A 13,184-nucleotide genomic window follows, 5' to 3' on the forward strand; every position below is an offset into this window, starting at 1 on the left:
TCCATGACAGTGCTTTCAGGGAGGAGAGCTCCATAGGCTCAAATGGTTCTGTGACCAGAGCCTCGAGCACCAACGGCAGGTCCCACTGCGGGGCGGAGGCGTGCACTACTGGGCGCTGCCTCCTGACCCCCTGCAAAAACCGTGCCATAAGCGGCTGACTGAAGGCTGACCTGCCTCCAAATCCCTCATGGCAGGACGAAATGGCTGCTGCATACACCTTAATTGTGGAATGAGCCAGCCCCCTGTCCACCAGTATCTGTAAGTAGGTAAGAATAGAGCTCAGTGTGCACGACAGAGGCTCTAGACTCCTTCCTTCACACCATCGCCGGAATCCCGCCCACTTTGACCTGTAACAAGCTGTGGTGGATTCTGCTCTTGCTGCTTGGATAGTCTGAATAACGTTATCAGACAGCCCCACCTGTCTCAGCATGTCCCTCTCAGGAGCCAAGCCTGGAGAGGTTGGCCCAGAGTGGGTAACACCCCTATTGCACCTGCTTCCTGAGACAGCGCTCCCCAGACCTGAGGAATCGCCCAGGGCTGGCCCACCATCATCTGTGTTACCCCTGCGTTACCACGGCGCCAGGCGGCGATCTGGGGCCACCAGGATGATTGACAGCTGTTCCCGCCTCACCCTCTCCAGGAGGGGGGGGATAAGGTGCAGCGGTGGAAAGGCATAAAGCAGCTTTCTTGGCCATGGCTCGTGTGCAAATGTGTCGACCCCCAAGGGCGGGTTGTCCCACCGAACCAAGGAGAACCACAGGGCACAGTGGCTGTTGCGCCGAATGGCGAACAGGTCCACCTCTGCTCTACCGAACTGAGTCCAGACCTGCTTCACCACCTCCGGGTGAAGCCTCCACTCGTCTGGCAGGGGTCCGCCTCTTGACATGAGGTCGGCCCCCCTGTTCTCCCGTCCCGGGATGTGCAGGGCCCTTAGAGACAACACAATCTGTGAAACCCACAGCCACAGGTTCTCTGCTGCGGTCAACCAGGCTATTGAGCGGACTCCGCCCTGCCTGTTGATGTACGCCACTGTGGTGCGGTTGTCGCTCCTTACTAGCACATGTTTGCCCTGTATTAAGGGTTTGCCGTGCTGTAGGACCAACATCACTGCTTGCAGCTCCAGGAGGTTGCTGTGCCGCCAGAGGCCAGCAACCACCCACAGCTCTCTCTAGACACGTCCCCCGCCATCCTGTCACTTTCTTTTTCTTTGAAGCGTCTGTGAAGACTGTGATATAGGAGGTTACCTGCCCCAGTGGAGCTCCCCTCCGCAGATTCTCTGGGGACCCCCAGAATCGGAGGTTGCTCTCTACTGAGGGGGGGGATGGCCACCAGACGTCGTTTGTGTCTTAAGATCTAAACGAAGGCCGGTAAACCACATCTGCATGCGACGTGCATGCAGCAGTCCGAGTGGCACTACGGAGTGAGCAGCCGTCATGAGACCCAAAGTCTGCATGATGATCAAAGCTGTCACCGTCGCCCCCTGACGCAGCCTGCAGACTGCCCGCAGCAGGGATGCCTGTCTGCTTTCTGTCAGGGTGACACGTAGTCTGCCTGCATCGAGCATCACCCCCAGATATTCTACCTGCTGGTGAGGTATGGGGGAGCTCTTCTTCCAATTGACCGCAACTTATTTTTCAACCCAACTTGGTTAGGTGTAGGATCAATTGGGCTGTGTGCAGTATTGCCCATTCCCTGGACCTGGCCATAACTATGAGGTCGTCCCTCATGCCATGGTCCCGCAGCGGTTGCAGCGTCGTGGCTGACCGTGCGTGGGGATAGGGAGTAGCCGAACGGCATCTGTTGTACTCGTAGGCTACCCCCTGGAAGGCAAAACGCAAATACTTTCTGTGCTCTTGGAGCAATTTCGCCATGAAAGTAAGCGTTCTTCAGGTCGATGGTTGTGAACCAACCGCCTGGCTGCACCAGTCTCAGTAACTGTTTCATAGTTAACATATGGAACTTCTTGCATGCAATGTGCTGGTTCAGGCATTGAAGATCCAGAATGGGCCTGAATTCTCCTGTCTTCTTGGGAACCAGGAAGTACAGGGAATAATGCCCCTTCTCTCTGACTTGAGAGTGCACATGCTGAGAGGAAACCTCCTCCTGGGATGACAGATGTGCCTCTCTCCTGCCTCTGAACGGAGGAGGGATGCTGCAAAACTGGAGTGAATAACCCAGTCTCAGTGTCCTGTCCATGCGCTCTGTTAATACACCACTGATTTTCCATTCCCCATAACATTGTGTTAGGGGATGTGCAATCAGCTGCAGAGCCGCAGCTATGAAGCTGTGGTACTCTCTGGTGGCCCACTCCGCCGTCAAACCCTCCATAAAAGGAAGTTTGACCCATGGGGGGCTGACACAGAAAGGGCCATTTTTCTATAATGTAGTTTCCACTCAGAGAAAAAAACGGCTGATTTTTAACTGAGGTCCCTGAACGCACCATGGCATGCTCCCGTGAGAGCGCGCGCTCCACCATAATGCTGTTTTCTCTTAGAGAGAAATAAGCATTAATCTGAGCTTCTTCTGTCCATGAACGCACCGCGGCCCGCTCTCGGGGGGGGGGGCCGCGCGTCGTCATAATGCCGTCTCTTGAAACGGACATTATGGGGAAATGTGGAATGTGGAGAGAGATGACTCTTACTCTGGGATAAATGCAATCGTTTTTACTGAATGCATTTTACACACACATATCACTTTAGAACTAGAGTTACATTACGTAACGCACTGTTCTTCTGCGGCGGTCCCTGAACGCACCGCGGCCACTCTCACGGGGGCCGCGCCTCATAATGGGTGTCCAATTAACATCGTATGAAAACGGCCTTGCCGATCTCAACGAGACATTATGGGAAAAATGTGGAATTGTGGAGAGATATGACTCTTACTCTGGGATAAATGCAATAGTTTTTACTAAATGCATTTTTCACACACACATCACTCTAGAACTAGGGTTACTATATACGTAACCCACCGTTCTTGCAACAGGGCCTCTTTTCGACTTTGGAGCCACAGCTAAGAAGCTGTAGTATTCTCTGGTGGCCTACTCCGCTGCCAAACCTTCCATAAAGGGAGTTTTGGCATGGGGGCTGACACAGAAAAAGGGGCCGATTTTCTACTGAGGTTCTTGAACGCACCGCGGCAGCTCCCGTGGGGCCGCGGCTCTGCCAAATGCCATCTCTTTGAAATGGACATTATGGTGAAAAGTGGAAATGTGGAGAGAGATGACTCTTACTCTGGGATAAATGCAATCGTTTTCACTGAATGCATTTCTCACACACACATCACTCTCTTGAACCCGCACAGTGCTTTGACAGCACTACGGTTTATTCCACTCACGTGCACGCGCCCACCTGCTGGCTCCTATACTGGAGTTTACAGAGGGGGCGGGGAGTGTGCCACGTGACCAAGGAGATCGATCCAAAGAGCCCTTCCGTAAACACGGGGGCTCCCAGGAGATCAACACGGTTCTTTTTGAAAAGTGCCATGCGGCGTGATCCCTCACCGGGATACCACACGGCAGACAACGGCGGCGACCACGATCAAGCTACAAATAATCGCGCTGATCTGGCGAGGTGGGGGCATCTCCAGCAATGAGCGAGATGCCCAACACACCCGTGTTTATCTGCAGTCGCCCTGTCACGCGGTAGCGTGGCAGAGCTCTTTTCAGCTCCCTGCCCAGCCTGCTGCCCGCTGGGAGCAGCTGCGCCCCGCCGCCATGGTCATCACCTAGGGCGGTGGACCTCCATGGACCGAACCCGGAAGTGCCTGACAACGGCAAACGGAGCCATCCGCCCCGCTGGAATGGCGAACGTGAATGGCACCGCCTCGGCCATATCCTGGTCCCCCAAACACTCTAACAGAGGTGGTGGAGATCGGTGCCCGCGATCAAACCAAGGCAGGTGGGGCATGGCCCAGATTCCAGTAATGGTGAGTCCATTTTTCGTTTCTTCTAATCTTCGTACATTTATTTAACTCTTCGGTTGTCAGCTCGTCTGAAGAGAAAAAGGAAAGTGGGGCGGAGGCTGTAGCCGCCTTATATACTGTGGGCCTGCGCGCGCATTCAGGTAGGCTCGCCCCGATTGGCCGGCTACGTTTACGTAAATTCAGTAGGTGAAAGCATGCACAGCATGATAGAGAGTAGTACCCATAGAGTCCAGTAGAGGGCGGAGCCTGTGTGAGATATAACGCGGCTGAAGGTTAATCCATAGGTTATAGCAATGTGTCTGTCACTTTGAAAAAATTATTGATAGTCCATAATTCCATTTTTATGCAAAAATCGGAGGAGAAAAATGTGCTGCTAATGGTAGCCACCAGAGGCTAGCGCAGCTTCCGGTTTGTCTACGCGTCACTATCGCGCGTGTGTGTGTGTGTGTGTGTGTGTGTGTGTGTGTGTGTGTGTGTGTGTGTGTGTGTGTGTGTGTGTGTGTGTGTGTGTGTGTGTGTGTGTGTGTGTGTGTGTGTGTGTGTGTGTGTTTCTCTCTCCAGGAACAGCCCTCTGAATCTGGCTGGCATGGCGTTGGAGCGTTACATCGCCGTGTGTCTTCCTCTTCATCACGTCCAGATCTGCACGGTGCAGAGAGCCCACCTCCTCATCGCTCTCATCTGGCTCGTGTCCTTCATCCCTGCCTTCACTGACATCATCATCATCCTCATCACTCAGACTCTGTCTGTCTTCTCAAAGAAGGTCCTCTGTAACGCCACCTTGGTCTACAACACACCCTCAGTCTGGTGGTGGAGGTATTTGTTATCTCGTTGAATTTCTCTCTGATATTTGTGTTTGTCACGCCTTTCCCTCAGGCAGTGGTGTAAAGTAACTAAGTACATTCAGTCAAGTATTTAAGCACACTTTTGAGGTACTTCACTTGAGTATTTACATTTGTTCTGCTTTGTACTTCTACTCGACTACAGTTAGGAGGTATAAGGTGTACTTTTACTCCATTACATTTATTGAATAGCTTTAGTTACTTTGTAGACTTTTTACTTTTACTCCTTACATTTTTTACACAAATACCTGTACTTTCTACTTCTTACATTTCCAAAACAGGCTGGTTACTTTAGTTTTCATCTGTGTTTGGTGGCGTGATCATTATCATTTAGAGTCATTGCGTGCCTATTGTGTCACGAACTTGGAAACACAAGGTAAAGGACTCAAATGCACGACCCGGGAGACAGAGGTAAAGTATGAGTAAAATACTTTATTCCAAATAGGTTTACAAAAAAAGATCGACACTCTTAACGAGGTGAAAAAAGGGCTCAAAAAAGGCACAAAGAAAATCGCTCACTAAGGTAGGAACAAAACTTACAAAGTAATTCAGGAGCATGAATCAGGCTTGAGACAAAATAAGTGATCGCTGGTACGCAGACTACTGGCATGGAGACAGGACAAGACGAACTGACACAAGACAAGGGAAGGCTAGGGAATTTAAACAAAAGGTAACTGGCACAGGTGGAAACAATCAGGGGCGGGGCTGACGCTGATGAGAGTGGGAGACACACACAAGGATAGGGAGTGAAGGGACCTGGAATGAAACATAAAAGGTGAGTACCAAAATAAAACAGGAAGTGGGAGACAAGACAAAAAATGATTAAACAAAAACATGAAACATGACAGAACTCAATACAAGTCCTGAATGAGGGTCTTGTCCACAATAAATGATGCAGGTACCGAGGATCTTGCCTTGGGACCGTAACCTTTCCAGTCCACCAGGAATGGCTTGCCCCGACCCCTATTGCGGACCTCCAGCAGTTTACGGACCTTATAAACTTGACCACCTTCAAAGAGCTGGGGCGGTGAAGGGGGCTTGGAGGCGGGAACAACTGTGCTCTCATTCACTGGTTTGATCTTGTTGACATGGAAGGTGGGATGTACTCTCATAGACCTGGGAAGTCGTAGGTGCACAGACACAGGATTGATGACCTTGGACACCGGGAATGGAGACAATTTCTTGGAGTCGACATGAAGAGGTAGGTCCTTGGTGGAAAGCCAAACCTTCTGACCCGGTCTGTAGAGGGGAGCGGCCCTGCGATGGACGTCTGCTACAGCCTTAATCTGAGCCGAACTTCTGAGTAGGGACTGGCGAGCACCATCCCAGATTCGGCGACAGCATCTAATCATGGCATTGACCGATGGTACCGTTACTTCTCCTTCGTTGGCTGAAAACAGCGGAGGCTGGTAGCCATTGGCACAATGGAAAGGAGAGAGACCTGTGGCCGCCGTGGGGAGAGTATTGTGGGCAAACTGAACCCATGTGAGGTGGTCGCTCCAGGTGTTCTGGTTCTGGTAGACAAGACAGCGTAGCGTAGTCTCCAATTCCTTGTTCAGACGCTCCGACTGTCCATTGGATTGAGGGTGATAGCCTGATGACATGCTGACATTGGCGCCTATGAGCCGGCAAAACTCCTTCCAGAATGCGGAAATAAACTGTCGGTTTCCCTGTCGGAAAAAATGTCACTAGGAAACCCATGGATCCTGAATACGTCGTTCATCATGACCTCTGCGGTACCCTTGGCAGAGGGAAGCTTGGTTAGGGAAATCAAATGAGCCATCTTGGAGAACCGGTCCACTACTGTCAGGACTGTAGTATTGCCTCTGGATGATGGGAGTCCTGTCACAAAGTCCATTGAAATGTGTGACCAGGGACGTTGGGGAACCGGCAACGGCTGAAGCAAGCCCATCTTGACCTGGGACGAGGTCTTATTCCGAGCACACACAGGACAAGCCGCTACGTACTCCGCCACATCTTTCTTCATTGCTGGCCACCAGAACCAGAAGGTTTTTATGGTCTGTCCAGACTAAGAAAGGCTGCTCTGCCCCCTCTAACCAGTGTCTCCATTCCTCGAGGGCCGCTTTAACTGCTAACAGTTCTTTATTTCCCACATCGTAGTTTTTCTCAGCTGTAGTCAACTTACGCGACAGGTAGGCACACGGGTGCATCTTGTTGTCTTCCGGACCTTTGAGACAACACCCCTCCAATCCCCTCATTGGAAGCATCGACCTCGACCACAAACTGGCACTGGGAATCCGGAATGGTGAGTATGGGAGCTGTGGTGAACCTTTCCCTGAGGCGCTGGAAGGCGACGTCAGCCTGGGGAGTCCATTTGAAGGGAAACTTTGGAGAAGTGAGAACATGCAGAGGGGCAGCAACAGAACTGAAGTTTCTTATAAACTTCCTGTAGAAGTTTGTAAACCCTAGAAATTGCTGAACCTTTTTCCTGGAGTCTGGTGTTGGCCAATTGGCAACTGCACTGACTTTGGCAGGATCCATCTGTATATGATTGGGTGAGTTTATGTATCCTAAGAAGGACACAGTTTCTGCATGGAACTCAAATTGTTCTGCCTTGTGGTACAAATGATTTTCAAGCAGTTTCTGCAGAACCTGACGAACATGGTTAACATAGGTCTTAGCGTCCGGGGAAAAAATCTAAATATCATCAAGATACACAAACACAGAAACATTCAAAAACTCCCGCAAAACCTCATTCACAAAAGCCTGAAACACAGCCGGTGCATTGCACAGTCCAAAAGGCTTTACAAGATACTCATAGTGGCCACTCTGAGTGTTGAACCCTGTCTTCCACTCATCCCCCTTCCTTATTCTAACCAAGTGGTATGCGTTTCTCAAGTCCAACTTGGTGAATATTTTGGCAGTTTGAAGCAGTTCGAAGGCAGAGGACATGAGTGGCAGTGGATAGCGATTCTTAACAGTAATGTCATTGAGAGGACTGTAGTCTATACAAGGTATCAGAGACCCATCTTTCTTACCTACGAAGAAAAACCCCACCCCGGCTGGTGAAGATGAAGGGCAGATAATCCCTGATTTGAGTGAGGAGGAGATGTAATCGTCCATTGCTGCTCTCTCTGGTCCTGAGATAGAATAAAGTCTCCCTTTGGGAATGGGAGCTCCCGGTAGAAGATCAATGGGACAGTCAAAAGATCGGTGAGGAGGTAGCGAAAATTTTTTCGATTTATTAAAGGCTTCCTTTAAATCGTGGTAACATGGAGATACTTTCTGTAGGTCAGGATAATCAGGATGATCTTTAATAATCCTACCAGGATCAGTTGGTGCATTAACAGCTCGTGAATGTTTACATCTGTTAATACAATCCTCCCCCCACTCCTTCATTTTCCCGGAGCGTCAGTCAATGTGTGGGTTGTGGATCTTTAGCCATGGGAAACCCAAAATAAACGGGTGCTGAGCAGATACGAAAATGTGAAACTGCATAGTTTCTGTGTGGTCCTTATTTACAGTTATCTGAATGGGCTCTGTGCAGTGGGTAACTGTGAACAAAAGACGACCGTCTAAAGGCCCGGACACACCAAGCTGACACCAAAGAACTGACACAGATGGACCCCGAATGTTGCGTCGCCTCGCGTCTCTGAGTTTTGGCCATGTGTCGCAATGGAACACACCGCAAAGACTTCAGCCGACGGCCAAGAAGCACGTACGAACTGCGCATGTGTGAGTGGCAATAACTCTCCTTACCAGCAGGCGGCGGTAGTGTGTATTCGTCATTCAAAAGAGGCAACAACCGGAAGACAGACTGCGTAATAACCGAGAGAAGAACAGACTGCGTGATATAAACAAACAACAAATAGCGTGTGCGTTCCATTTTCACTCTACATAGAGAAGCCTTTCCCGAACCTGTGTCGAGAGCTGGAGTTAAATGAAATCTCAGATTTGCCTTCTTAATAGTTTGTTTGGGTGCCTCACTTCCGTTTCGCTTCTCATGCACTGATTCGCTAGCTGAACAGCCAATCAGAGTGATTTCTTTTGCCGACTGCCTTTTGGCCGACTGCCCTACTTTTCGGCCGAAAAGGCGTCGGCACGGTTGAAAAAACCCGACGGTGCGGGACACACCAATCTGAGTAGGGCGTGTCGACGCTCATCGCCGGCCTGACGCCCACCGACGCCAATAATCGGCTTCGTGTCTCCGGGCCTTTAGGCACTGGCGTTAATAGGGCGAGATAGCGGAACAGTTTTTATCTTTAGCTGTTTGACTATGCCCCAGTCCATAAGACTTTTGTCAGCCCCTGAGTCTATTAGCACCCCTTGGTCAATGGCCTGATTGTTTATGAAAATGTTTACCTGGGTAAAGGATGAGGAGGAAAGTCTGTGGAAAGCTTGCTCACCAGCTCCCTCCTCTTGGCTGGTAAGCTCGGTCTTTTCCCGGACATGAGGCGAGTTGGTGATCCAGCTGGCCACAGTAGAAACAGCAGCCCTCCCGCAGACGGCGCTGCCTCTCCTCCAGAGAAAGCCTGGTCCTGCCCAGCTGCATGGGTTTGTCTGAGTCAAGTGGAGGCGCTGTCCTCCGGTGGTTTCGAAGTCGTGGGCTGGAAAATTCTTCCTGGTGGAAGGGTTCTCTGAGGGAAGCCCTGGAAACTGGGATGTCTGTCACCGGTGCGCCGGCGCTCTCTCTCCCTTTACCGAAGTTGGTTGTCGATCCGGATGGACACAGCGATGAGAGACTCCAGGTCCCGTTGCACCTCCAGAGGAGCCAGCTGGTCCTTTATCGGATCTGAAAGTCCAGTCATAAAAGCATCACGAAGAGCTGGAATATTCCACCCGCTGTCCGCTGCCGCTGTGCGAAACTCGATGGCATAATCAACCACCTGACGGTTGTGCTGGCGCATCTGAAGAAGTCTTCTGCTGGCCTCTGTAGCAGGCGACGAGTGGTCAAATATGCAACTCATAGTGTCTATGAAGTCGGCTAATGAATAGCCAAGCTCGGAGTCTCTGGACCATTCTGCAGTAGCCCAGGCTGCAGCTCTTCCCGTTAAATGGGACACGATAAACGCCACTTTACCATGGTCTGATGAAAAAGCCCCTGGGTTGTGTTGGAAATGTAGATCGCACTGCACGAGGAAGGCTCTGCAGTTCATGGAGTCTCCGGTGAATCTCTCCGGAAGAGCCAGCCGTAATGAGGAAGAAACAGCCTGGATCGGGTTGACAGCGTCAGCAGGATCCTCATGGGTACTTTTTACTTAAGTACATTTCGAAGCCCATAGTTCTTTACTTTTACTTGAGTAAAGAAGTTTAGTCAGTACTTTTACCAAAGTATTTTTAAACATGAGTATCTGTACTTCTACTTGAGTAAAGGATGTGTGTTCTTTTGCCATCTCTGTTAATAAATACTCCCCTCTTCCTCCTCAGGTGCTCATGTTCTCCTTCGTCTTCCTCACGGTGGTCTTCACCTATCTGAACGTGCTCCTCGCAGCTCGGGGGGTTTCAGGTGTGAGTCGAGCCTCGATGAGAAACGCCCGAAACACCATCCTGCTCCACGGGGTCCAGCTGCTCCTCTGCCTGCTGTCCTTCATCGCGCCCTTCATCAACCTCTTCCTCGTCACCAATTGGCCCCACAAGAGAACAGACATCTTCTTCAGCACCTTCGTCTTCACCAACGTTCTTCCTCGTCTTCTCAGCCCTCTCATCTACGGCCTCAGAGACAAGAAGTTCCGCGGGAAAATCCGGACGCATTTCTGCTTTAAAGGATGCAGGACAGTGGAGGAGAGGATGAAAGTACGACCGAGGAGAACGTCCAAACAGGCGATACACTGAGAGAGACTGTACATTCAAAGATTCAAAGCTTTATTGTCAGATGCACAGCTACAGTGGAGATGTGGCAATGAAAAACTCAAGTCCCAAGCTCCTCCAACAATGCAACATAATATATAATAAGACATAAAACAATAAAACAAATGTAAAAATAAAAATAGTGCAAGAAGTCAATCAAGACCTGGGATTTGCATGTTTAAATCAAGGCTGCAATTAACCATTAAAGGTCCCATGTCATGGCCATTTCTACTGATCATAATTCCATTGTTGAGGTCTACTCAGTGACGTGCGGTGAGGTTCATGGCTGGTGAGGCACTGACTCACTGAGTCAGATTTACAAATATTATATTTTGACCTTAATCGAAATATTCGGTTATTTTCAAAAGCTTTTTTAGTCTGATGCTTCGATTCATTTTAAACAGACCGTTCAACAAAAGGATACCCAAAATCTAAATATTGGATTGTTCTTTCTTAGTAAGATCCCATTTTCATTAGAAATGTGGTCTTACCTTGACTTGAAGATGAAGTCCATGCTATCCTTCTGGACAACAATCTCTATTACTTTTTTGTAAAAGTCCTCCTTATCTTCCTGTAGTTTCAAAAGTGTAGTTTGTTGTTTGCGTCTACCGTCTCTGCGTAGAATAACAGTAGCAACAAGAACCTGTGGGCTCACGTGCGCCCCCTTCAGTGCTGCCTCTCCTGGTGCTTTTTTCATTGCCGTTGTATGATGAGACCAGCGGGCCTAAATATTATAAATACGTGAAATAAGTTATTTAGAGACTATGGATGGCGAGGATAAATGTAATAAAGGGATCTACAAACATTACATTGGTGACCTACAGTGAGATGGTAACAGGCATGCGCTTAGGGTCCGCTTTCCAGCCAGTTTCTGTGGGGTGACGCATTCTGAGGTGAGGCAGATCTCATCTGTGCCTCACCTTACCCCACAGTAACTGGCTTGAGCGCACTCACAAAATAAGTGCCCGCGCTAAATTAGTGCCCGTGCTCCAGCCAGTTACTGTGGGCTTACGTGAGGCAGAGCACGTCCCTGCCTCACTTCTCATCGCTCCCGTAGCGGAGCTCGGCAAATTTGCTGATTTTGACTATAAAAAGCGATTGGAATCATACAGAAATCACGCTTACAACACAGATCAGTGGAGACATTTTATTATTATTACTATTTAGTTTTTCTTTAGTTGTTTTTCCGTTACATTGGAGTATGACAGGAGAGGCTCTGCCTCCCCTGACTGCACGTCGCTGGGTCTACTAGAATAGATTTACATTGTTCAATGTTCCAAACTCACATTGGTTTTCTCATCCAGCATCTCTGTATAGTATGTGTATTCACTCTCTGTCCTAAACGGCTTGTTGGAGCTCCTGCCCGCCTCCCTATGAGCCCACTGTGCTCTGATTGGTCAGCTCGCCCACTCTGTTCTGATGAGTCCACCACCGTTACAGCGGAACATCAGTGTTTATGTTTTACAATGGCGTTTGTTAGCAACCAGAAAATGACACCAGTAATGACAAACAGATGAGAATGCTGCGTGGGGTCTGGGTGCCGTTTTGGCGGGACGTTGCGAATCAGATGCAAATCAATGGGACTCCCTGATAGTTGAAAATCGACGCTAAAGGTCCCCCCACTGCGTTTGATAGTGACGCCAAGGGATCCTGGTGTGTGAGGAGCTCCACGGATTGGTCCATTTGGACCAATTGGTCCATTGGGTCGTCGTTACGTCACTTGGTTCCCGGAAGAAAAAAATGGAAAAAGAAAAATCTCCAACGAGGCGTACTGGGGCAGCATAGACAGGTATTTTCTGTGTTAGAGTTTTACTCGCTACAGGGTGTACTTTGAGGGTTTGTGACTTTGCAGACCGTTTACATGCAGAAAAAGCTACATAACACACAGGGGGTGGTTTATCATACTTACGCTTTTTTGTTCAGCAGGATCAGCTCTACATTATATTGTGGAAGAAATAAAAGGAAATGTTATTCAAGTTCTTTGCAAGCCTGGTTTGTACATTAGCAGAAATAAAGCACAAAATGGAAGTGGAAGAAGTTCTCTGTTTAATTAAATGTTAAGTGCAATACAAATATTGTGTTGCCAAAACCTTAACAACAGCCCAACCCCAGACACACACAGACACACACAGACACACACAGACACACACACACACACACACACACACACACACACACACACACACACACACACACACACACACACACACACACACACACACACACACACACACACACTTTAAATCAAATGTAAATATAATCCTGAATGCATCTATACATTTTAATTTCAAAGTCGGCAAATTAATGCAAATTTTGATTACGGGGGAACATCCTCACTAACTTTAATGATCAAAAGTTCACAATGCTCCTCACACACACTCACTCACACACACACACACACACACACACACACACACACACACACACACACACACAGACACACGCACACACACACACACACACACACACACACACACACACATTATAAAGGAGCTGACCGGCAGCTGGAGGATTCAGAGAGTCAGCAGGTGAGAGTCTGTCGCTGCAGTTGATATTGAGTGTTTCTTCTGTTAAGAAGTGTGAAACGATTTAATGTTGCAATGTTTTAAAAAACGT

The 13,184-nt window shown here is 49.1% G+C and overlaps 1 protein-coding gene across 1 annotated transcript in view; it reads right to left on the bottom strand.

Annotated features, from left to right (window-relative positions):
* The window catches only part of LOC117475663 (nuclear factor 7, brain-like), an 863,632-nt gene that overhangs the window by 642,516 nt on the left and 207,932 nt on the right, over positions 1-13,184 (bottom strand). The window lies entirely within an intron of this gene.

Source organism: Trematomus bernacchii, unplaced genomic scaffold (assembly GCF_902827165.1).
Source record: "Trematomus bernacchii unplaced genomic scaffold, fTreBer1.1, whole genome shotgun sequence".
NCBI classification, from domain to species: domain Eukaryota; kingdom Metazoa; phylum Chordata; class Actinopteri; order Perciformes; family Nototheniidae; genus Trematomus; species Trematomus bernacchii.